The sequence below is a fragment of the Pinus tabuliformis genome, chromosome 4_1 (assembly GCF_031772625.1).
Source record: "Pinus tabuliformis cultivar Carrire ecotype Pingquan chromosome 4_1, CPIR1, whole genome shotgun sequence".
Classification (NCBI taxonomy): Eukaryota; Viridiplantae; Streptophyta; class Pinopsida; order Pinales; family Pinaceae; genus Pinus; species Pinus tabuliformis.
Genome location: NC_142303.1, coordinates 891,553,415 through 891,580,142, shown reverse-complemented (window position 1 = coordinate 891,580,142; position 26,728 = coordinate 891,553,415).

Sequence of the window (26,728 nt, the reverse complement as noted above, 5' to 3'; positions counted from 1 at the left end):
ATATCATTAAAAAGATGCTGGAAATAAACAAGAAGAGTTGGCATAAGAAGCTAGTCCATGCACTTTGGGCAGATCGTGTGAGTCAAAAGAAATCCATTGGTATGTCCCCCTTTGAGTTAGTTTATGGAGTTGACACAGTGTTTCCTACCTCTCTTGCAACTCCGGTAGTCAAACTTCTCCAAGAGGTGGGTAGTGAAGAGGATCTAATGCAGAGAAGACTAAATCAAATGATCCACTTGCAGCAGACATGGGAAGATGTTTTTCAGAACACATTCAAGTTGAAGGAGAGAATTAAAAAGATTTATGTTAGAAAAGCAAAGGCAGACACATTTCAGTTGGATGATGTGGTGTTAAAGTGGGATGCAAGGAATGAGGAAAAGGGCAAGCACGACAAGTTTGACAATCTCTGGAAAGGTCCTTTTAAGATCGCAGCGTATCGGGGTCAGAATGCCTTTCTTTTGAAGGAGATGAATGAAGAAGATTGTCCAGGAGGGCCGGTCAATGGTCGGTTGCTCAAGCGGTAACTTTTCTAAGTTATTTCTGCTATCATCATTGTCATTGTAAATACCATTTTATTTCAGTTGCCCTGCAAATGTGTGCTGTAATCTTTTCTTCAGTCTGGGGCCCGAAGTGAAGGCTATAATTCTGAAGAGAGATTTCAGTTTTGAGTTCAGTTTGTCGAGTCAGTTTTTTAGCTGTTTTAGTATTATTATCAAGTTGTTTTTGAGTCAAGTTTCAGTCAAATAAATTGAGTCAGAATCTTGTATTGTTTGTCAAAATAATGACTCCATAGCCTAATGGACGAAGGCATTCTCTAGCTCTTCCAGAGATTTGCCATTCTTGGCACCTCCAAGGAGCTACCATCCCCAGTGGAGCCAATGTTAGAGTCGGTATGGTCATCCCTCCATTAGAGATCAAAACTATTTTTGCATTTCATGTTTAGGTGTCCCATCACTTTCGATCAGTTGCATTTCGTTAGGAGCATGCCATAAATCTGACGGAAGGGCTTTTGTCACTCATCCCCCTCATGCTTTGCACTGTTGGCTCAGGTCTGTCCATCAAAATCGAATCTTAAAGTCATTTGCAGTCCTGTTGTAGTTTCTAGGTCATAACAGTGATTTTAGTCATTAGGTCTAACGTTAGTCAATTTGGTCTTCGACAAAGTCTAATAAAGCCAGCAGGCCAGAGGGAGGTCCTTGATAGGTTGCTATTTCAAAAGATTCTTATCGTCATATGGATGGATTACGACTTCTCTTCAAAACTCTGTTTTGAAGATAAGTTGACATTTCGTTTTTTGTAATGATTTTTCAAAATTTTTAGTTCTTGAATTCTCCAAGCGCAGCCCTGGTTTCCTTTGCCAAATTCCATGTCAGCTATCCCTGCAAAAAATTTACCAAGAAATTCATTATTTCAACCAAAAATCAAGGAGGAACAAAAAAGGTCAGAGTTCTATTAATTATGAAAAAGTGTCAATTGCAAAACATTACAAAATGGGTTTTGGAGAGACAAAAATCAAATTGATGTCTATATAAAGGTTTTTCCATAAAGATGAAAGTCATTTTGCATGCCAAGGTTGGAGAAAAGCATTTCAAGGCGAATTTGTGAGAGCAGCGCGTGTTTTGGAGAGATCTAGCTTGTAGCTAACCGGCGTGGTGCATATAACAGGCGGCGCGGCGCACTGGGGATTTCCACCCAGTGTAAGTTTGAATGGGTGTGACACACACAGAGAGCACGACGCACTGGGTTTTTAGTGCGGAGCATATAGCCTTAAGCCCGAAAATTGTTGGAAACTTCACCAAATTGCTCATACTTTGCCTAGATTTTGTAGGTAGGCTTGCTATCTTGTTATTGCATCAAGTTTTATGATAAGAGATGGTGGTTTGTGGGTGATAGTGGTTGCAACAAAAATTCTCAAAACCTACTTCTATAGATCCTCAAGCCAATTGTTGCCAGGGTTTAAAACTCACTATTTTTCCACCAAGATTTTGTCTCCCTCCCATTGTTCCCTTATTTTCACTAATCCCTAAATCCCTATCACCTAAATTCATTACTCCCTTCCCCTACATACTCTATCCCAAATCCTCTAACCTTACACATCATAACCTATACAACTAATCCCAAACCCTAAACCCTATTCCCATACATCAATCCCTCAAACCCTCTCCCATATTTCCCTATTAAATTTCTCCCAATAATTCCCATTCCTCAATATTGTTTCCCCTTCCTAACAATCCCTAACAGTCCCTGTTGCATTTGTTTTTCCCTTGGTGGTAGAAATTGAAATACAACACCAAAAGAGCAGTTCAAGCACAGTTTATACACAGCAGTGATTTTGTCTTTGAGGTAGTTTGTCCAGCAGTCATGGCATCTGAGCATTCGTCGGACTATGAGGTAGAAACCCAAAGTGACTCTCCCTTGGAAGAACAGGCACCTCAGAGACCGTATAAAAGTGGTAGACATGTTAGGGAAGAGCCAATCACCCTCACAAAATTGCAGGCCTGCTCTCTTGCTATGCAGTGTTTTCAGCATCAGTCATACTATGAGTTTTGTCAAAAGGTGGCTAGTGTCCAATTTCATCATGAGTTGGCTCATCTTTTTGTGCTGCACTTGCACGGAGATCAAGCTATATTGGCTGGTGTCACCTTCACACTTACACCAGAATCTGTCTCATTAGCAACCGGTATACTGAACATTGGGGAACCATGGCACAAGAAACAAAATATTGATCTGCAGCATTATGAGCCATACATTAAAACCAGTTGCTTAAGGCAGCTCAAGAGAGTGTTCCTGTACCGGTATCTGAAAGATGAATATGCTCCACTAATGAGATTGATCATGAAATATTTCAGCTATGAGGGACGGTTCTCTCATCTTTATGCTTATCACATCAGGTTTCTCATGCATTTCACCAGGGTACAGATGATGAACATTCTGTATTTCATTTGTCGGAACTGTTACCGGGAATAGTGTCTATGCAGAACTGCTAATCCCACTAAGGCTGGTAGCTACCTTAGAAACAAACAAAGTAAAACTACTTTCATTTTCCTTTATGAAAGATAGATGAGAGAAGAATAAAAGAGACCAACCTCTGTCTTGCGCTTGGTTCAATGCTCGATTCCTCTCTCTTCTGATTGTCCTTTGCTACTTGCTTTCTTGTATACCCAGCTTCATAGAGTACCTGTAGAATCAAAGTAGCATAACACTATACGAGAACATGGATCTATTATCATAAGCAATATAGGATCAGATGTATATTAACCACACCAATGCATAAAACATCAATCACACAAGTGTATGGATGAAAACTAGAATAGTTTTATTGATAATAAAGAAAGAGCCAAGAGAATTACAACCAATTGTTCTGACCTAGCATCATCCTCTCAGCAAGTAAGCCCTTCTTCACCTCATGAAAAGCTTAGATCACCCAACACTATGATGTTGCCTCAAGAAACCAACAACAATTCCTTACGAGATGCAAAATTCCAGCCTCTAGATCTCTGGGATGAGGGATCCATATATAGATGTCTGCAAGGGAGATGAGTCAGCTTGTGATTTGATTAGTGTCTTCCCTCTGATAGTTCTTGATTCCACTTGGAGATTGATGATCTCTTACTCATCCCTGGTCGAATTCAGATAGGCAAGTGTCACTGGAGAAGTTTCTGGAAGATTCCATGCTTCTCCACCTTACGGATTGACCCTGCCATTTGTCCCTTCTCGCCCATCATGCCCCATAGAAGGGCTTTTTGAAATGCAACACACCTACTGTGTGTATTTAGGTGGGATGCAACGCACTTTGCCTATGGAGCAGGTGAAATGGTCCAGTTTTGACCAGTTCTGAGTAGTTTTTTATGGAGAACTTCTGGGAGATGCTGTAATCAGTTGACCTTGTTCTTTTAGGGGTTGGAACAACACCTTTAGGGACTTAGGAGCCCTTGGTTTATGGATATTTTATGCTTGGGGTTGCAGTGCCCAAAAATGTATATAACAGTTGCCCCCTAAAGCATGAGGTCATTAATCTTTTGATGTCGGGTGAAATGCTTTATCATGAGGATCTGAAGTTCTTTCAAGCTAGAAGGAGACCTGTAATAAGATACAATACAATACATTATCTTCATAATTTTTTCATGATCTAGCTAAGGCGAGCATTCCCATGCTCAGCTTTATAAATTCATTTTTCATGTACATGAGACAGACAATCGTCTGAGTGTAGACTGATGATTCTGGTAGAGCCATCATCCCTTAGATTGGATGATTATCTGTGCAACAATGATGTACATTTGATGTCTTTATTTTCCTGAATATATATCGCAGCCCGGATGGATGAAACTAGATCTAGGGTCTTCAATCTTGTTCAATCTTCACTCAAAGTACAAGTCAATCCATGTGAGAGATGTTCTAGAGTCGAACATGGAAAGACATCGCCTGATTACCAACCAATGATGTAAGTTGTTAACAGGTGCGAGAGGAATCACCGATAATGATAATGATCCTCAAGGTACTGCAGTACAATTCACGTGGTGTGAATAAGGGAACACCACGTAAAATCTTTCGGTCAAAGGCCATTGATGTAAACCTGTCGCCAGAAGTGAGAAACTTGCCATTGAGGCATGCAAGCTTCAAAGTATTGAAAGGGTTGTTCCTAGATCGCCTTCTTGGATAATGAGCTGATGTCGACAAGAAGCGATCCGTCATAGGAGGGCATTAATGAATCCCACATCAATGACACGAAATGGAGCAAATGATTTTAATGGAGTTGAAAATAGTCTGGTGATATATGGTTCAAGGTGGCGGTCATGAAAGAATGGAGTGAAAATGTATTATAGTGGGTGAGACACAGGTGAATTCTCTGAATGACTTCTCTTGAACATATCAGCGACACTGACATGATGGATTGGTAGAATTAACCCCAAATGTGGATGGTGTGATGGAACCATGGTTATATGACGGGTGAATGGAACAACCCAACCCGACTAGGATGCGGAGTGAAAGTGTCATGTTCAAGAGCGACTTGCTACCAACAAAGTTTCTTCAAGTTTTCTTCCCAATTTTTCCCCAGTCATTGCTGACCAGTACCTCTTTATTTTTGTCAAGCTTGAGGAGGATAACATATCCTTGTTCTATAATTTTCCCTTCGGGAAAATCCATCGCTATGTTTTAACGAGCCTAGCGATAGTGAAACTCGTTCTTGTCTGTTATAGACAAGTTTGTCGCTATTAGGTTTTAACGAGTTTAACGATAAAGATAACTCGGTCCTTTTCAATTTTAGAGAGTCTGAAAAGGAACGTAAAGGAAACTCCAAATATCCTTTTTCGTCATCAAGTCCCTTAAGTCCGAAAAAGTATAAAATAATACAAAAGGGATGAATTTCCGGTAATTTTAACAAGCCGAACAAGACAAGTGCTCGATATTTTTGTGTAATAATCCCTCAGGTCCAAAAAGATTAAAATCTAAAGGAGGGATAGCACTTCTAGTCACTTTAACGAGCTGGAGAGGCCAATGGCTCGGCAATCTTTTCATATTTTATGAGTCAGTTGAAAAGAGCTTAAAGGAGACTCGTTTTTCAGGAATGAGTGATAAATTCGAGTAGCAGCTGATTCCAGGTAAGGTTTGGAATTTTCAAATCATGGCAGTGTCACAAGGATGGCTAACAAGATCACTCTTCACAGCTGTTCCTCAAAAGGGGTAAACAATCAAGTGGAGGTGAATGATCGGCCAATACAGAGTGGAGGTGGTGATGAGAACACGACCAAGGCTTTAAAGGCTGAAGTACTACATTCACGATGGTTATTTACCGGAAATTAGTTCATTTTTTAATGAGCTTAAACGCGGGGGGGAACACTTTCTCATTGCTTATGTTTATTTTTTAATGAGCTTGAATTCTAGATAGAGGGATTACCAAACCAATCGCAAAATTGCAGAATACTTTTTACGGTAGGGCAGTCAATCTTCCCGAATGCTATGTTCAATGCATTGCGATCAATAGGGCAGCAGACACGGCTTCCTATGGATAAAGATTAAGCCTATTGTGGTCTCCCAAAATATACTCGACAGTACGTGGGAGCACAAGTATGTACTGGCACTTATCGTCTCAAAGTGGAGGAATCACCCAACCAATAGTGAAAACAACAGTTACCAGGCTTTACGACGCCGGAATACGTCTCTAGCCTAGACTTCTAGATGTTGTGCATTAGGTTCCAAAGCGTTGTTAGATTCATTAAATTTATTTTATAGTTTATCTTGCTCAAGAAATTTTCCTTTCAGGTTCACCGCGTGATGTAGATGTACAATTCCTAAAATTAAATCTAAGATGATAAACAGTGATTTTATCTTCTTTGTGCAATGAAAATCCTAGCTACTAAGGAAAGAGAGATGGCGTTCTTTCAACAAAGAGCAAAGAGCACACACTATATGCACTGTCCTAAATCAAACCAACAAACAGTCTAAATGCAAATGCACATGCATGCATTTGTTTTCAGGCTTCTTAATGTGTAAATGATAAAAAGAAAGCTAATGCGCAAATCTGAATTATTTTCAAAGTGACAATTACTAACAAGTTTCTATTCAAAACAAAATGAGGACAATGATAACACTTTGCGATTTGGAATTGAAAACTTGCTTTCGACACTAGAAAAACTACTAATTCAGATCAAATACAATAGTAACAGGGTAATCAACTATCAAGAGCAATCAGACTCTCTTCTATGACTAAAAACGACACTTGCGACACTTTCAAATCAAGAAACGACAGTACAATTACGTTACTTCTTTGTAAAGGAGAATTGAAAATGACTCAAAAAATACATAAAAACATTTACAGTTCTTTGCACAATGGAGGCGGAATAACAACAAGGAAAGGGATTTCAAACAGAGGTGTACTGACTACAGGCAGCAAAACTCTTGAATAGATCTGAAAAGAGTGAACACAGAAACCAAAATTTAGGAACAATGCCTTGTCTGATCAGCGCACCTGTAACACAGTGAAATTGAAATGCAACGCACCTACTACACTCGGGAAGTGCGCTGAATTTGAGATTCATAGAACAGACAGTGCGTTGGTCTAGGGACGAGACTTTGATTGGGTTCCAGGTCACAGTTTGCAGTTCAGTTCAGGGATTTTGGCCGAGCAAGTGGTAATCAGTAAATCAATCATAGGGGCAGATCTAAGGAGGTTACTAGAGCCACCACAAGGGCAATTAAAGAGCTTGTAAATGAATTGTTTAAATCATAAACAAAACCTAGAGATTGACTGAAGCAGCATTGATCTACTTTGCACTTGCATAGCAAATGCAATTCGAAGGCTAGCTGGCTTGACTTCAGGCTCCATCTGTAAGTTTATAAAGTAAACAAATGTAGATGAACAAACAATCTACTCGCTCCCCAGCGGAGTCGCCATTTTGTTACCGGGAATAGTGTCTATGCAGAACTGCTAATCCCACTAAGGCTGGTAGCTACCTTAGAAACAAACAAAGTAAAACTACTTTCGTTTTCCTTTATGAAAGATAGATGAGAGAAGAATAAAAGAGACCAACCTCTGTCTTGCTCTTGGTTCTTTCCTCGATTCCTCTCTCTTCTGATAGTCCTTTGCTACTTGCTTTCTTGTATACCCAGCTTCACAAAGTACCTGTAGAATCAAAGCAGCATAACACTATACGAGAACATGGATCTATTATCATAAGCAATATAGGATCAGATGTATATTAACCACACCAATGCATAAAACATCAATCACACAAGTGTATGGAGGAAACTAGAATAGTTTTATTGATAATCAAGAAAGAGCCAAGAGAATTACAACCAATTGTTCTAACCCAGCATCATCCTCTCAGCAAGTAAGCCCTTATTCACCTCATGAAAAGCTTAGATCACCCAACACTATGATGTTTCCTCAAGAAACCAATAGCAATTCCTTACAAGATGCAAAATTCTAGCCTCTGGATCTCTGGGATGAGGGATCCATATATAGATGTCTGCAAGGGAGATGAGTCAGCTTGTGATTTGATTAGTGTCTTCCCTCTGATAGTTCTTGATTCCACTTGGAGATTGATGATCTCTTACTCATCCCTAGTCGAATTCAGATAGGCAAGTGTCACTGGAGAAGTTTCTGGAAGATTCCATGCTTCTCCACCTTGCAGATTGACCCTGCCATTTGTCCCTTCTCGCCCATCGCACCCCATAGAAGGGATTTTTGAAATGAAATGCACCTACTGTGTGTATTTAGGTGGGATGCAACTCACTTTGCCTATGGAGCAGGTGAAATGGTCCAGTTTTGACCAGTTCTGAGTAGTTTTTTATGGAGAACTTCTGGGAGATGCTGTAATCAGTTGACCTTGTTCTTTTAGGGGTTGGAACAACACCTTTAGGGACTTAGGAGCCCTTGGTTTATGGACATTTTATACTTGGGGTTGCAGTGCCCAAAAATGTCTATAACAGGAACATTGATAGGATGACCACCTTTATACAGTGTAAAACCCGTTAGCAGCAACTTAACAGTGTATATCATTTTGCTCTTATTAAGATTTTGGTGGTTCATCAGCTTGGATTGCAGGGCATCCTTGGGATGATTTCATCTCTCGTGACTTCTTCAGAGCTTCACAGGGAGTATCAAAGGTTAAGCATGAGGGTGAACCTTCTCATCTGTATGAGCGCCATGAGACTGCTAGTGTTCTGGTTTTTATCACATATCAGAGAGGCACCAGACATTTGTTTGCAGTAGCAAAGCGAGTGTTATCTCCACCTGGGGTGGAAGGGGCCTTGCTTCCTCCATCAGCATCACAGGTACAAGACAAAGGCAAGGAGCCAATGCAGGATGAGGGGCCTTCAGGTGAGCCATCAAGTGAATGAGAGACCGAGTTCATTCTCCTTCATGATGATGATACAGATACGGGTCCACAAAGCGCCAAACTTAGAGAGATCATCTAAGAGTAGCAATCAGAGATCGAAGCCTTATCCCTTGACTTGGAGAGCACTAAGTCGACCATGAAATACTTGGAGTAGAGGAACAAGTAGCTTGAGGATCAGCAAGCGATCATGGAGCTACAAAACATTTGTGAGCGTCGCCAAGCTACACAAAGGAGAAGAGTTGAGCTCACATCATTGGAGCAAGAAATTAATGACAATCGGGAGGCCAATCTTGAGAGAGTGAATATGAGGCTGTTGGACAAGGTCGACAAAGACCATGCACTACTGAGACACATGGCTTTTCATTACATGGCGCGCAACAAAGTGTGCAAGGCCCGAATCAGGAATTTGAAGGCGAAATTGAGGAAGGCAATCAAGAAGCAAAAGAGGCAAAGGGAGCTCGATCGTCTTCAGATATTGGCTGAGGCCTCTTTAGCCCAGTATAACACTTGAAAAGGAAGCTCCAGCCCAAATTTCAAGAAATTTGGGGCATTTTTGGTATTTTTGGAATTTTTTGTGCAAAAAACAGGGTTTTTCTCCTTGTGCGCTGTGCCACGTGGCGCGCGCTTACAATAGGAGGCTCCAAATGCAAAAAAGTTTATAGTTTTGGATTTTTCATGGAAAATCATGACTTTTGGTGCTTGGCCAAGAAATTTGGGCAAGTTTTGAGTCCTTAGGAGGTCAAAAACACCCTAAAAATGACCTCTCTGCCCCTAATTTCACACACAGGAAGCAGTCTTGGGAGATTGAGGTTTTCGAGGGGCAAATGGGCACCAAATTTAGAAATTCCACTTGGGTTGGAAAGTAGACAGGTAGGGATTTCCAAAAAGAACACTTGGGATCAATTTGGACTTCTATAAGTGCATCAAAGTAGCGACACATATAGAAATTGGCGCGGCACACAGAGGTTTTTGGCCCAAATTTTCACCTTCTAGCTCAGAAATTTGGCCAGTTTGACTAGTTTTGCTTTGTGATGTTATTTTTGACCTATATTGATGTAATTGAATGGAAATGATGTAATTTTGACACTTAGTTACTTGTTCTATAGGATTCATTCACCAAAGAGTGAAAATTTAATGAATGAATCAATTTCCTACCTTATAGAGGCAAGTTGTTTTGATTGCCTAGATTTTAGTGCTTTGTTTAGAATTGGTTGAAACAGCTCCTAGAATGATGAGCTCGACCCCTAGAGGAAAGGGAATGGGTTGGGCTAGTCTATATCATGTATTTTCTAAGTCATTTTCAGGGTTGGACTCTTGGGAAAAGCTTGGCACTCTATTGTACATTGTATTTCTACATTTTTGGCTAAGGAAAGACCAGGGTTTTGCAGCACTATTTGGGATCCATGTGGCTTTATGTTTTGATGGTGTGCTTCTCTGAGTAATTGTAAGTTTATCTAGTGTTATGTGTATCATTTTCATGCTTCTTCTTTTGAATTTGAAACAAATGAGTGATTAAGGTGGAATCCATAACTATTATGCTCTGCCTTTGAATTTGTTTAGATTTTCATGTTTTCATCTATTTAAGGAGAATTCTTGAGACTCTCTTGCTCTCCTTCGCTCCTCACCTGTCTGATCTATCCATCTCACTTGCTTTAAAGCATAAAAACGATTGCCTTCCTTGCCCCAATCAAACCTCTGCAGAAACTGTGCCTCATCCCCGAGCCCAAATTTTCCTTTCCCATTTTTTCAACAAAACCCTAAAAAACTCAAATCAAACCCTTTGCACTTAATACCTAGCCTAAAATCAGTTGCTAAATCGGTCATCTCCAGCCCCATTGAGTATCTTTCACTGAGATTGACCTGGAGAGAGCCCTCTCCTATCCTCATAGGGCTAGCTACGAGGCTGAGCGTGGTTTGATGTGGACCTAGAACCTTGTCTTTTCAGCCTGAGACAAATCTAGGCTCTAACAGCTTCATAAACCATGAATCAACCAAATCTATTTAATGGACACTTCTAGAGATCATTTTTACATTCAATCTTGGAGCTTTGGCAATCCTTAGGAGATCAAGGAACCCTCGTTGTGATCGTCATTGGTTTTCTGGATAAGTCTTTGTTTTCTAGTCTTTTGCTGCTTTTTCTAGTGCTTTTGTTTATGTAGCTTGTGAGAGTGTTGTTTCAATCATTTTATTGAACAACTACTAGTGATTCAACTTTTTTTAGCTTGTAGAAATGTTGTTTTAAGTTTTGCATGCCTTTATGAATTGTTGCATACATTTTTGCACTACTGGTCACTGTTGCAATGACTCTCTCCACATGCTTCGTCTTCCTTCAGTTTTATTGATTCCTACACTCGTTTCACTTGCATGCATTATCATTCACTTGGATGGACACACAAAATCATTCAATCCTTTAGATTTGTTCATCTTCTCACTTCCCTTAGGTAGATCTAGGCTTCCTTGGCCCAGATCTCATCTTCCCGAGCATGCACTGCACATTTATAGATCTTAGGCCCTTGGCATTGGCTTCTGGAATTGTGTAGAGGTTCTAAGCCTGGCTCCAACTATGAACTACATAGTTCTAGGATCCAGCCCTAAGCCTTACCCATTGAGACTATGTAATGTGTAGTCTCTCTTGGCCAGTGCCTAGACTAAGCTGCACATTGTGCAGTTCGAGTCAGCAAGACCTCCCCACTGATTGTTGGGACTGTACAATGCGTAGTTCCAGTTTGAAGTCAGTGACCCCTAAGAGCCAAGATTGTGCAATCGTTCCTAGCAGTTTCCTAGTTTGTTGCTTGGTCTGTTCTTGAAGTGCTTTTGGTTTCAAGCTACATTTGCATGTCATGAGTGTCCTCTCTGTCTCGAGGTACAACAGTTATCAAGCAACTCTCTAGCAATTACATGTAACATGGCTTCCAAACGAGCTACATCAAAGAATATTTTTGAGAGTAGCACTGGGGAAGAAATTGAGCAAGTGTTAGTGAATTTTCCAATTTATGCAAACACTCAACTGTTCATTGAGAAGGGCATGAAGTTAAAATGGCAGGAAATCAAGGATATTTTTGTAGGGGACTTCAAGGAAGCTCTAGAAGATCAACATGTTTATATCATTGTTCACCATTCAGGCTTACATAAGGTTGCATGTAGGTACCCCTCCTTCCCATGTACACACATCATCCACTAGATTGTCTCACACACAGATCCAAAGACTATGATATTGAGTAGTGCCAGTGGGATACAACTTGCCAACTTTAGGGCATAGAACTATTAGTAAATTTATCATTTAACTCAATCGATGAACCGCATGGATTTAGTTTTCTATGCCACCCATAAATTTGTGAACACCAGAGATATTGTAAAGCATTGGGTGAAAGAGCTGTAAAAGTTCAGATCGACACCCACTCATTTTTACAAGACAAAATCACTCAGGAAGGCCTACCAGTTCTTGATCATATTTTCATGTGGATTATACAGTCAAGAGAGCACGGATACCTTTCTGTAAAATTGGGTGGTTATGTTGGACTAGTTGGTTTATGACGGAAGGCAATTCAACTGGTCAAATCTACTAGCTCTTTGGCTAAAAATCCATGTTACTAATGCCTAGAATCTGCCCAAGGATGAGTAGGAAAGATTCCACATGTCCATGTATTCACTTTATGAAATCTATGCCCAACATCAGTTTCCTGGCATGGGTTGGACATGGACACCAAAAGAGACCACCTTCAATATTTATTGCAATTTGGTTTTTGAATGCAGCTATCGAGGAGTTATGACAAGGCTCTCTGACCATTTCATCATCCTGTTGTATAAGTTTATCTTTAAGTAGGGTCCACTATTCATGTCCCAAAAAGCGATGGAGGAAATACTTAACATTGTAGATTGGTATGCCTCACCCAGTGGCACCTTCATCAGAGTGTTTGGCAAGGAAAATCATTTGTGTGTTCTACCAAGGTATGCCACAAACAAGTTGGTCATGCAAGAGGTCTCATATCACCTTTTGAGAGAGTTATCAGCTTGACTCCATAGGAAGAAGAAGGAACGATGGCCTACCCTTCCTTTTCCGATTGTATTGTATGAGATTAAGAGCTTGAAATACATGGATGTTGAAGCTAAGGAGATAGTGAAGTTTGAGTTCATCAACAAAGACTTCAATCTGTATGTTCCCCACAATATTTTCAAGAACCAACGTGTGAAGGTGTACTATTCATGGATCCATGAGACATGTCATTGGGTAGAGGAGGATGGTTGGAGGTATTGTTACAACTACTCCAAGCTCAATGAAATAGTTAGCAACAACATGGAAAGCTTCTCTGGAGGCAACAACATTGCAGGAAGAAACAATAAGCAACAATAAGAAGAAAACTGTCACAGGATGAGGGTAAGAGGAATATTTCTGAGAACACAAAGGTTGAGAAAAGCTACAAGTTCAAAGAATATCCTCCACTTTTATGATTGTTTCCATAATTGTTGTTTTGAATTTCCTGAAGATGAAGTTAACTAGAAATTTCTTAATGAAAGATTGCAATATCTTGTTCACATATCTGAGAATCCACATGAGTTAGAATATTTCAAACCCCCCCTAGCATACATTGGTGTTAGAGATTCTAAATATCAGATGGATAAGATTGTTTTACCAAGTGACCCTTTGTCCCCTTCCCATCAAACAAATCTAGCTCCAAAGGATGAGGTGGGAGAAGTTGTGAACTTTCCTATTGAACTGTCACCATCTCATCCTCCCCCACATACTATGGATTTCTGTGCAAATTTGGACTACAAGCTTGATGGTTTTCATGTGGTATCATCTTCTCAAACTCCATCCACTAGTTCCTTTGGTCCTCTAGATTTTGGTGTGTTGTGTTCATCCATTTCGAAATTTGCATGTGATGTTCACGAGGATCAAGTTATAGACGGAGTTGGTGTTGAAAAACCAACCTAAGCTATCATTTTTTATGAGTATGTGTGGGAGCCTGAACGAGAAGTTGAGATGAAGAATGACCTCCTTCTGTTCACACCTTGTTCGCTTTATCCTGACATCTTCTGTGATTCTGCCTCTGCTGATTCCTCTTGTGAAAATATATCTTTGGATGTTTCCACTTCCGATCATTCATAGAATGCAGAGGATGTCAAGCTATCATCTAATTGCAAAGAGGACAAATATTTCTTCCTGAGTCCACTCGATCTCTCATATTTCATTTCTGGAAATTCAGAGGGTGAAAATTTTGGTTTCTCATAAACCCCTCTTAGTGATTCATTAGATCATGAGGATTTCGTTTTCCATATTAAATTTTATGATCGTGGTTGTCATAATATCTTTTACTCACTCATCCGATCAAGATTCTAATTCACCTATTGTTGATCTTTCCAAACCACTGGTCTTTGATGATCCATCTTCTGATGAAGTGGAAACCCCTCAAACTATCAAGGCACTTCAGCCTGAGGTGATGGTTATGACAAGTTCTCGTAGCCTTGAGGTCAATCCCACTTCCAATCAGAAATCTATTGAATCTCCCTAGGCTCCTCATCACTCTCTTGTTCACATTCAAAATCAATCTAATTCGCGATTTTCATATCCTCCACCAAAACCACATGATCCTATCACTCATGCATTGGAGGAGGCATACATAACAAGCATTTTTGCAAAAAAAATAAAATCTTCTTTCTTCATGTTTTCTTGTTTTCAAGTTCGAAGGAGTTTACAAGCTCATCATCCACGTACAATGTGACACAACACCATGATACATCTACAGAGGGACTTTCATGTGCTTTTGATTTTTTCTTTTTTTGTGGATGCATTCAAACTTCGAATGATTTGGTTTGCATTGCTTTTTCTTTCTTGTCTATTGGTTTTGTTGAATATATTTATCGTCAATCATTCCATCACCTACATGGATCAACCAATGCACCAGTGGCTTCATTGGAAATATCACTTCACATGAGTTGGCCCATGATCTTCTTAGCATAGGAGTAGGAGTAGTGTTTCTTTTCTTGTTTTGTTTTTTTTTCTTGCTTGGTTTTGTTTTCGTCTTACTTATTTCCATTGCTTATCTATTGTCTTATGCACCCGTAGGATTAGTTTATGCACGAAATTGTGTTTGGCTTCTTGAGACAAGCATGGTGAAATACCAGAGGACTTATACATATATCAACACTTGGTTATCTGTCTATTCCCTCTCTGTATGAAGCTCTAACATTTCTTCTAGTTAATGATACCTTGATGGAAAATACATTCATTTCAGAGTGAGTCTTGGTGAAATCACAGCGCTTTCACTTTTAACTAGTACCACCTACTCTAATCGGTTTTTTATATTCAGTTAAACCTTGTCAACTCACTCAAGCAAAGTAACGTGAGGGGGAAAACCTTACCAAGTATAGAGGTATATATAAAAATCCTTCTCTAAAGGGACAACCTCTTCTATTGTCAATAATTTGGGATCCCTCTTCTACCTCATGAAATAAATAAGTGGCTATGTACTGTTTTTTGAAAAATGAAAAAATAAAATAAAGGTGAAAGAAGAGAAGGACTTCCTGCACAGAGAGGTGAAGCAAGTAACTCTGCCGAGGTATTGTCTAGGCTCTATGGTAGTGGATCAATTCTTGTGTTCCTAAAGTGACTCCGTTGGGGTACTGTCCAGGCCTCTTGGCATTGGAGCAACACGAGAGATGAAACTAAAACTCTGATGTTCTATATTACTTGTGCATCAATATATCCATCATCCCCAATCAAAACAACTCACTTGACTTAGCTTGGTATGTGTGTTATCGATAAAAGAGAATGGTAGGGACTGTTATACTACTATATCAATAGGTGTCATATTTAATGATCGACTTGTTGAGCTCTGTAATATGTTCATTCCTTTCCTAGTTGCAAAGGTTTCATATTTTCAAAAATTTCAAAAAATGTAAAAAATTTAAAGAGGGTATGCCAAAAAGAAAAATCAAAGGGTAAAAAGAATAAAATGGTCAAAAAAGTGAAAGAAATGAAACCCAAATAAAGAAAGACCAGGAAAGTGTGCAAGTCCAAAATGCCACTACTATTTCATTTTCTGTAATAAGCATTGTGTGCAGCTTGTTAATTTATGCCACAATTGATGAATGGCCAAACAGCTTAATCTTGGCTAGTTCATGTTTGAATTTCATGTTTTAGAGATAGAGAATAAAAATATGACCAAACTGTTTAATCTTGGCAGATAAGTAGATAGGTAGAGAAGTAAAGGAGCTCATCAGTTAAATCTAAGCCTTGGATGTAATAAATGCAGACTTAGGTAGGCTTGATATGAAAAGAAAAGAAAAGTTGATGAGGGTTTGCTAGTCCAAGTGCACCCGAATAAATAAGAAAAAATGCTAGGCCAAGTAGGTACGGTAGGTAGATGGTGTTGCAGAATGATACCTGTGATGGATTATGTTTCTAAAAATGTGTTAACTTTCACTTCTATCACAAGTGCAAGGCAGACATTATACTTGATGCAACTCAAGTGAGGCAAGGTTGAATAACTAACTCCCCTTCATATTTTTCCCTAATCATTCACTAATTCCCCCTAAAATATTAAGATCTATTCTTAATATAACTCATAAACCACTTCATCTCATTTTGTAAAGATTTCTCAAGTAAATTCCTACTTTACTTAGGAAAATTATTGATATCACATATAAACCCCTCTTCCACTTCAAAAGCCTAAGTTGTAATGTAACTTGTGAACATTGGCTTAGCGCTTATTTTCATAATTCATATTAACAATTAACATGTTTATTATATAAATCCCATATAAACGTTAAACCTTCCCATAGTATGTAATTATATTAAAAAACCTAATTTTTATGTATTCTCGCCCCGATGGTATATAACCATTATATAGTTCAATAGGGATTAATAGATTTATTTGAAATTTATTAATAACCTAAACCCCGCTCCGCAATCGAAATTAATTAGCCATCTGGGCTAACTCATAACCAACCCTGCGAACCAATCAAAATGCACCCGATATATTAAAAAACATATTTATTATGTCGGGCCCCCTGCTTAACTCTCCACCAAGTTCAAAACCCATCAGCCGTCTGATCTCCGTCGCTACATCCAACAGTCGATGATCAATCTCGCGATGACCTTTTGACCACCTTTTAACGTGCGATCAGCCGGTGGTTTTCCACCCGTACAAAGCCACGCATCGCTCATTCCACATGCTCGCTCGCCCTCCACCCAAAACCACTAAGCCCCAAAAGTGGTGCTAGCAAAACCGCTTAATGCCCTTCGCTGACATCATCTGTTGATGTCACCTATCCCCGCTGACGTAACCCTCAACGTCATCCACCACATCATCTGCCCCATACTCCCGCCACGTCATCCTCCCTCTACTGATGTCATCCGTACTGCTTACATCATCCGCCCAATCAAATCAAAAAATCCTGCCAAAACTATATTTTGTCAAATAAAAGGGTAAATTGTCATTTTTGCTATATTTTTCTGCATATCACGCTCTCGTGCGAGTAGCATCCTGCCCCAGGTTTTCAGCCGCTTCTTGACCAGAAAAAGCTCTAGCAACGAGCTCGCAGCCTCAACCAACTTGCCAGTTTACAGTTTCTTCCTCTTTAATGCAGTTTTAACCAACACCGAGGGACTTCCAAGCTTGCAGAAGAGAGAAATAAAGAGAGATACAGGGAGATTTGCTACCCAAACTAGTGGACCTTCAGAGACACAAATTGCCAGAGGAAAGATGATCAGAAGACACGTTAGCAGTTTTGTTTTACCAGACAACGATGAGAAGGGGTCAGATCAGAATTAAAGAGTATCGAAGCAGATTAAAGAGTATCAGGTGAAAATTAAAGTAGCAAATCAGAATTAAAGTGTAGCAGGTCAGAATTAAAGTAGCAGATTAGAATTAAAGTGTAGCAGGTCAGAATTAAAGTAGCAGATTAGAATTAAAGTTAGCAGGTCAGAATTAAAGTAGCAGATCACAATTAAAGTGTATCAGTTAAGACAGGCAGCCATCACAGAGTCACTAAAGAAGACTAGCTATTTCTATTTCACTTGTAAACCTATTATTAGTCATCCTAGATATTATCTCACAGCTGTTATGAGATATTTGTTTTACAATTTTGAGCATAAATACCCCCTCTATTGGAGTATTCAGGGGGATTCCTAGACTTTGCTGTAATTTTTATTTTTGGAATATAGAGCTGTTGGAGTCACCTATTGCATAACCTAATGGATGAAGAATTGAAGCAGAGGACTTGTCACAAATTTCTTGAATCAACCACTGGATCAATAAGTCCTCTATATCTTGTGTTTTAAAGTTTTCTTGTTTATTATATCATCTATGTTTCATAATCGAATGATAATGAAAAGATTAATTTTAGAATATGCTTGATTGCACTTTGTTTTCAGTCATTATTGTTCTCTTTGTTTTCTTCAGAATTTGGATAAGTAGTGAACTCTTAATTGCTCATGTTTCCTGATTCTTTCATGTTGATTATTTGCTAAAGAATAATTAACTGCTCCTTATCAGTAATCATCCAATTTCCGTCCCTAAATAGGTCAAAGGATTCTTAATTGCCCTTCACCCAATTTGAACCCATTCCATCTGTTTCAAGTCTTTATTTATTCCCTGTTTGACTACCTTGCTCTGTGAAGCCATCCTCTGTTAAGAAACCAAATCCAGAAATCCATCTTCTTTAACTCCATTAGCCCAATGGACTGAACTACTCTTTTTTACCTCTCTGTTCTATTGAATATCACCACCCAAACTCAAACAAAACCCTTGAACTTCATAACTAGCCTAATATCTTTAAAAACAAAGCTAAATCATAAAGACAGAGCCCTCTCTAGATATAGATTGGCTGGATTCTGTATCTAAAAGATTGGTCTATGGTTACCTCGGCATCCTTCCCTTTCTTACAAATTTTGGGAAAACCTGAGTGATAAAATTATTGGTGACTCCACTGGGGACCTGAATAATTGTTTGTTACTATTGTTTATTTCATAAGCTACAGACAGAGCCTAAAGTTAGACATGTAGCTTTTGAAATGTGTTTTCTTTGCAATTATAGAAGTAAATGAATGCTACTTCAGTCTATCTCCGGTCTAGCTTATAGATTGGACAATTGGTTTCAAATACTTCATCAGTTCCTCTTTTCAAAAAAGTCTTTAGGAAAGTTCAAAACTCCCACATCTAAAACCTCCTAGAAGAGACTGTTAAGTTGTATTGTCAGATCTATTTCAAGAAAAAACCAAAAACACACCTAGAAAACTGGCTTTAGAAAAGATTCATTACACCAGATCAAATCCTGATCCTAATCCCCCACCTGTGTTTGAAAATCCTAATCCGATTCTTAGGATTCTTAGAAGACAAGGGAGCCAAGAAAATTCTGCTAGTTCTTGGCCTCTATACAGATTAAGATCTTGCCCTGTGAGGTGGATCTACCCTGAGGACGAACCTTTTGATAAGTATTTTGAAAACTCTTTATTTGAGACATTTTCATAATTTGGGTTAACCCACACAGTTCAAAATCCAATATTCATTGAAAATTTGCAAATTGAAGTTGTTACTTCACACCTTGACATACATTTGCAGAAATCCATTCAATCTAAGCTTACCTCTGTGTTATAGGGAAAAGTGTCTATGCAGAACTGCTAATCCCACTAAGGTGTGGTAGCTACCTTAGAAAAAAACAAAGTAAAACTACTTTCATTTTCCTTTATGAAAGATAGATGAGAGAAGAATAAAGGAGACCGACCTCTATCTTGCGCTTGGTTCCTTGCTCGATTCCTCTCTCTTCTGATAGTCCTTTGCTACTTGTGATCCAGGTGGATATTGGTGGCCACCTACCAAGTCCACCTGGACCCCCACCATTGTCTTTCTCAGCATTTTCAGTTTCCTTAATTGTAGCACAACTTACTATTTTTAGCAGGTTTTCGGGTCCTGAACTTCCGGAACCGTTTTGAGGCCCTAAACGACGTTTTTTGGGGAATCCGAGGGAAACACGAGTCCATGGAATGGACTGGTGTTGCCTATTCCAACAATGATAGTGCTCGGATAGATCTTTCTAATGAGCTATTGTACGCGTCAAACGGAGATCATATGCCAAAGTTACGACCCCGGGAAGTTGATGTACCAACTTACCCCCAAACGGGGCCCACAGTTTGGCGTTTCATCTCCTAGGGCTAGGTTTTGGAATGTTAAGGGTTTTTCCATTGTTTCTCAACAATAAATAGGCCTTCGAGCCTCATTGTAACACAGTTCAGAGGCATGTAGCCATCACATCTCTTCTCAGAGATAAGCTACAATCGCCCTAGCTAGTTTATTTCCATTTCTATTTGTAAGCATATTTCAGTATTTTCCATTAATGAAATGAAGTATTATTTCCGCTGCATCTTTGTGTATATGGTTATCTCTGTAATTTGTTGCGTTCCTGTTTAAATCCGGATCAGTGGTATCAGAGCGGTCTGCTTTTTCTCTGTTTTTCTTTGCATGTCCCCAACAAGGTCGGGATATAAGGAGTTAGGGCTTGAACTGGTTGAACCTTTGCAAGACCAGCCTCGCAAATCCCGACGGCCTCCCATGGCGGACGAGAAGAAAGACGAGGGGGCAGGAGATCCCATCAAAATCTTGCTCGAAGAAGCGCTCGAGCGACAACGGAACGCGATGATGGACAGCTTTGCGCAGATCCTTCAGCGGCTACCCAGAAGCGGCGCATCGGCTTCCAGCAGCTCCTCTGGAAACGCCACACCCTTTAAGGTACAAGTTAATTTTGAAATCCCCATATTCGAGGGTCAGATAGACGCCGATGCCGTAGATAAATGGTTAAATCTGCTAGAGGGTTATTTTTCTGTTCATGAATTTTTGAGTCGGGAAACGATTGTTTTTTCTCTTCTCAAAGCAGCCCCCCACGTCAAGGACTGGTGGGAAACCTACTGCGAGCAGAAGGATGAAAGTACTGGCTCACTATTTTCAGCCGCACCCACCTGGGATTCGTTCCGGGATGCCATCAAGGAGTAGTACTACCCTGTCAGTAGCTATGAGGATGAATACATAAAGTGGACCACGCTGCGGCAGGGAAGAGACCAAGATGTGCCGGAGTTCACCAATCTTTTCCATACCCTTCGCACAAAGTTGGGTATCAAGGATTCAGAGCAACATTTGATACTCAAATACCGTGGCTGCCTGCACAAGTACATCCAGGAAGAAATACAGTTCCTAAACATCCCTTCGCTCGGCGCAGCATAACGGTATGCCGTCAAGGTCGAGCAGAAGTTTAAACAAAAGAAGCGAGACTTTGGATCTGCGAATCCAAAGCAGGGGAAAGGTGCCCCTAAACCACAGAACAAAGGACAAAGCCAAGGCGGGACAGCCCAAGACATCCAGCCGAAGCTTCAAGCAAAGAGCAACGCCGCGAAGCCGAGAAATGACACTGGAAAATGGTGCGAGTTCCATAAGAGCTCCACTCACAACACAGGTGAGTGTCGGGCCAAGCAGTCACTGGTGGCTGAGCTAAAGGTTTCAGAATCAGATGCATGTTCTGACTCTGAGTCAGAACCCAATAAGGGGTATGAAAAAGGGAAGCAGATCATTGATGCGGATCCCAGCGCCACTGTTGCTACCGCAAAGATCCAGAAAAATGAACCCGAAGATCCAGAGGAGGAGGAGCGTCTCTTCCACTCCTAGATGTGGGTAAAGGGCTCCCCGATACAGTTCATTGTTGATAGCGGGAGTCAAAAGAACCTCATTTCGGCAGAGGTCGTAAAGCGGTTGGGCTTACCGACCATAGCACATCCACAACCATACACCATTGGGTGGCTTCACCAAGGGCGAGATCTTCGCGTGAGCCAGCAGTGTTGCCTTCCATACAACATCAAGCCCTTCACGGATGAGGTATTGTGTGACATTGCTCCCCTTGAAGTTTGTGATGTATTACTAGGATAACCATACTTGTGGAAGTGACATGCTGTGTATGAATCAAGGTCCCGTGCTGTTATTATTACATTGGGAAATAAGTTGTTCAGGATACCAGAGGTAGCACCACCTGCCGCCATCTCTTTGATTACTGCAAAACAATGCAGTAAGATCATTTCCAAAACCAGGAAATTTGTTTTCCTGATGATACGCCCTCAAGGGAAGAAGAAGACAGTGGCCGCAGCCTCCAAACGGGGTCCCTCTGCACGGCAGCTACAGATGGACAAGATTGTGGAGGAGTACGAAGACATCTTCACCTCCCCGGCAGGGGTTCCTCTGCACTGTCAAGTCAAGCACTCCATCGATCTGACCCCAGGTGCGCCGCTACCCAATGGACCAATTTATCGGCGCTCCGTTTTGGAGAACAATGAAATCAAGAGGCAGATTCAGGAGCTCCTGCAGAAAGGTCACATCCGTCCGAGTTCTTCGCCCTGTGGGAGCCCGATAGTGTTGGTACAGAAGAAGGATGGGACGTGGAGACTCTGTATTGACTATCGGGCGCTGAACAAGATCACTGTCCGTAATAGGTACCCGATCCCGCGGATTGATGACCTCCTAGACCAACTAAAGGGGGCGAAATATTTCAGCAAGATCGATCTGAAGTCAGGATATCACCAAGTACCAATTGAACCCTCAGATGTGTGGAAGACTGCCTTCAAATCCAAGGAGGGCCTCTTCGAATGGTTGGTCATGCCTTTCGGATTGACGAATGCTCCTGCAACCTTTATGAGGCTAATGGATGACATCTTGCGGCCATTCACCAACTCCTTTGTAGTAGTACACTTGGATGACATTCTGATCTTCAGCCAGAGTTGGGAAGAGCACCTCCAACACATCCGACAGGTTCTCCAAACACTGCGGCAACACAAGCTATGTGCCAATTTAGAGAAATGCACTTTTGGCATGACCGAGGTTCAGTATCTGGGATACATCATTGATGAACAGGGGGTGCATGTCGATCCAGCCAAGGTCCAAGTCATTCGGAATTGGCCCTCTCCAACCACTCTAACAGAGCTCCGTAGCCTTCTAGGTCTTGCTAACTTCTACCGCAGGTTTGTGTTGGGATTTTCTCATATTTCTTGGCCCTTGAGTCAAGTCACCAAGGGCGGGGCAAAAGCAAAATTCTTTTGGTCTGAATCTCAACAGAAGGCATTCAAGGAGTTGAAGGATCGCCTCTGCACGGCACCAGTGCTCACGTTACCAGATTTACAACAACCATTTGAGGTCGAGACAGATGCCTCTGACTATGCTATTGGGGCAGTCCTTACTCAACATGGACATCCAGTGGCATATCACAGTGAAACACTTTCAGACACAGTCTGAAAGTACCCCACTTATGATAAAGAGATGTATTCCATTGTACAGGCCTGCCGACAATGGAAGCATTACATTTTGGGGAAGGAAACGGTCATCCACACAGACCACCGACCTCTGCAGTTCATACAGACCCAAGGGAAATTGCAGAATGATCGCCATCAGAAGTGGTCTACATACCTGCAACAGTTTCACTTGAATATCAAGTATAAAAAGGGCAGCACCAATAATGTTGCAGATTGCCTCAGTCGACCACCGATCATGGCGCTAACCACCGTGCTCAACTCTTGCGGGCACGAGACTTCTGATTGGCCACTTCTCTACAAAAGCGACCCAGAATTCGGCCACACATACCAGACACTCTTGGAGGGTCGGCAGGTTGCAGATTTTCACCTCCAAGATGCCCTATTATGCCACCTCGGTCACCTTTGTGTTCCTTCAAGCGAGCGTGCCAAGATGATTTGGGAAGCACACTACAGTCGGGCTGCTGGGCATTTCGGGGTCGAGAAAACAGTGGCAGTACTGCAAAACTATTTCTATTGGCCGAATCTTCGACAGGATGTTGGGAAGTACATCCGATCATGTACTGCCTGTGCCATTGCCAAACCGACCATTAAGAAGCAAGGCCTCTATACCCCGTTGCCTACCCCTAGTCGACCTTGGGAATCCATCTCCATGGATTACATGTCAGGCCTTCCTTCCACTAAGCATGGAAATGACTGTGTTTTTGTGGTCGTCGACAGGTTCTCAAAGATGGCCATTATGATGGCCTGCAAGAAGAATATCACGGCAGAAGCCACTGCTAAACTCTTCTTTGAACGAGTGTGGGTGCACTTTGGGATCCCATAGTCTATCATCTCAGATCGGGACAGTCGGTTTCTCAGCACCTTTTGGTCCAGTCTCTAGTCAATGCTGGACACCAAACTCACGAAGTCCATAGCCTTCCATCCTCAAACTGATGGCCAGACAGAGGTTGTCAATAGGATGATTGTGCACATTTTGTGCATGTATAACTCAAAGCATCCACGCACATGGGACGAGAGCCTCCCCTACGTTCAGCACAGCTACAATCGAGCTCTTCACAGCTCCACTGGCCATAGCCCTTTTCAGGTGGGTTTGGGATTCCAGCCACTATGCCCCATTGATGTGGCCATGCCACTTGCAGCTACTCACATGAATTCAGCTCATGTCTAGTCCGAAACAGATAAGGCCACCAGCTTCATTGAGCGCATCCAACATATTCGCCAGTAGGTCCATGACATTCTTGAGAAATCAAATGCCAAGTACAAGCAGCGACATGATCAACATCGGGTGCCACACAAGTTTCAGGTGGGCGACAAAGTCTGGTTGCATTTGCAAAAGGAACGCCTTACTGGAGCCTATCGGAAATTGAGACCACTCCGATATGGTCCTTACACCATTACTAAGGCTATGGGAGACAATGCATTTGAGCTCAACATTCCCCCATTCCTTGGCCTGCACCCAGTATTCAATGTGGACCGCCTTCGGCCATACTTTCCACCATTGCTAGACACATCCGACATTGCAGAACAACTCAAACCCACATAATTAAATCCAGATTGCATGGAACAAGCTGCAACTGATCGGATCATGGACACACAGATCAAGAACACTCGCCAACAGAATATCCAACTGTATCGAGTTGTCAAAGCGGGCCAACTCCTTCAGCAGGGCAAGTGGCTCACCAGGGAACAAGTTCAGCAGAAGTTTCCTCATCTCATGGAGGAGCTCAACGCAATGGGGACCATTGCTTCCTAAGGGGGGAGGAATGATCCAGGTGGATATTGGTGGCCACCTGCCAAGTCCACCTGGACCCCCACCATTGTCTTTCTCAGCATTTTTAGTTTCCTTAATTGTAGCACAACTTACTATTTTTAGCAGTTTTTCGGGTCCTGAACTTCCGGAGCCATTTTGAGGCCCTAAACGACGTTTTTTGGGGAATCCGGGGGCAACACGAGTCCATGGAATGGAATGGTGTTGCCCGTTCCAACAATGATAGTGCTCGGATAGATATTTCTAATGAGCTATTGTACGCGTCAAACGGAGATCATATGCCAAAGTTACGACCCCGGGAAGTTGATGTACCAACTTACCCCCAAACGGGGCCCACAGTTTGGCGTTTCATCTCCTAGGGTTAGGTTTTGGAATGTTAAGGGTTTTTCCATTGTTTCTCAACAATAAATAGGCCTTCGAGCCTCATTGTAACACAGTTGAGAGGCATGTAGCCATCACATCTCTTCTCAGAGATAAGCTACCATCGCCCTAGCTAGTTTATTTCCATTTCTGTTTGTAAGCATATTTCAGTATTTTCCATTAATGAAATGAAGTATTATTTCCGCTGCATCTTTGTGTATATGGTTATCTTTGTAATTTGTTGCGTTCATGTTTAAATATGGATCAACTTGCTTCCTTGTATACCCAGCTTTACAGAGTACCTGTAGAATCAAAGCAGCATAACACTATACGAAAACATGGATCTATTATCATAAACAATCTAGGATCAAATGTAAATTGACCATACAAATGCACAAAACATAGATTACACAAGAGTATGGAGGAAAACTTGAATAGATTTATTGATAATCAAGAAAGAGCCAAGAGAGTTACAACCAGTTGTTCTGACCCAGCATCATCCTCTCAGCAAGTAAGCCCTTCTTCACCTCATGCAAATCTTAGATCACCCAACACTATGATGTTGCCTCAAGAAACCAACAGCAATTCCTTACAAGATGCCAAATTCCAGCCTCTGGATCTCTAGGATGAGGGATCCATATATAGATATCTGTAAGGGAGATGAGTCAGCTTGTGATTTGATTAGTGTCTTCCCTCTAATAGTTCTTTCTTCCACTTGGAGATTGATGATCTCTTACTCATCCTTGGTCGAATTCAGAGAGGCAAGTGTCACAGGAGAAGTTTCTGGAAGATTCCATGCTTCTCCACCTCGTGGATTGACACTGCCATTTGTCTCTTCTCGCCCATCGCACCCCATAGAAGGGATTTTTGAAATGCAACGCACCCACTGAGTGTACTTAGGTGAGATGCAACACACTTTGCCTATGGAGCAGGTGAAATGATCCTGTTTTGACCAGTTCTGAGTAGTTTTTCATGGAGAACTTCTGGGAGAAGCTGTAATCAGTTGACCTTGTTCCTTTAGGGGTTGGAACAACACTTTTAGGGACTTAGGAGCCCTTGGTTTATGGACATTTTATGCTTGGGGTTGTAGTGCCCAAAAATGTCTATAACAGTTGCCCCCTAAAGCATGAGGTCGTTAATATTTTTTGATGTCGGGTGAAATGCTTTATCATGAGGATCTGAAGTTCTTTCAAGCTAGGAGGAGACCTGTAATAAGATACAATACAATACATTTTCATAATATTTTCATGATCTAGCTGAGGCGGGCATTCCCATGCTTAGCTTTATAAATTCATTTTCATGTACATACGACAGACAATCGTCTGAGTGTAGACTGATGATTCTGGTAGAGCCATCATCCCATAGATTGGATGATTATCTGTGCAGCAATGATGTACATTTGATGTCTTTATTTTCTTGAATATATATCGCAGCCTGGATGGATGAAACAAGATCCAGGGTCTTCAATCTCGTTCGATCT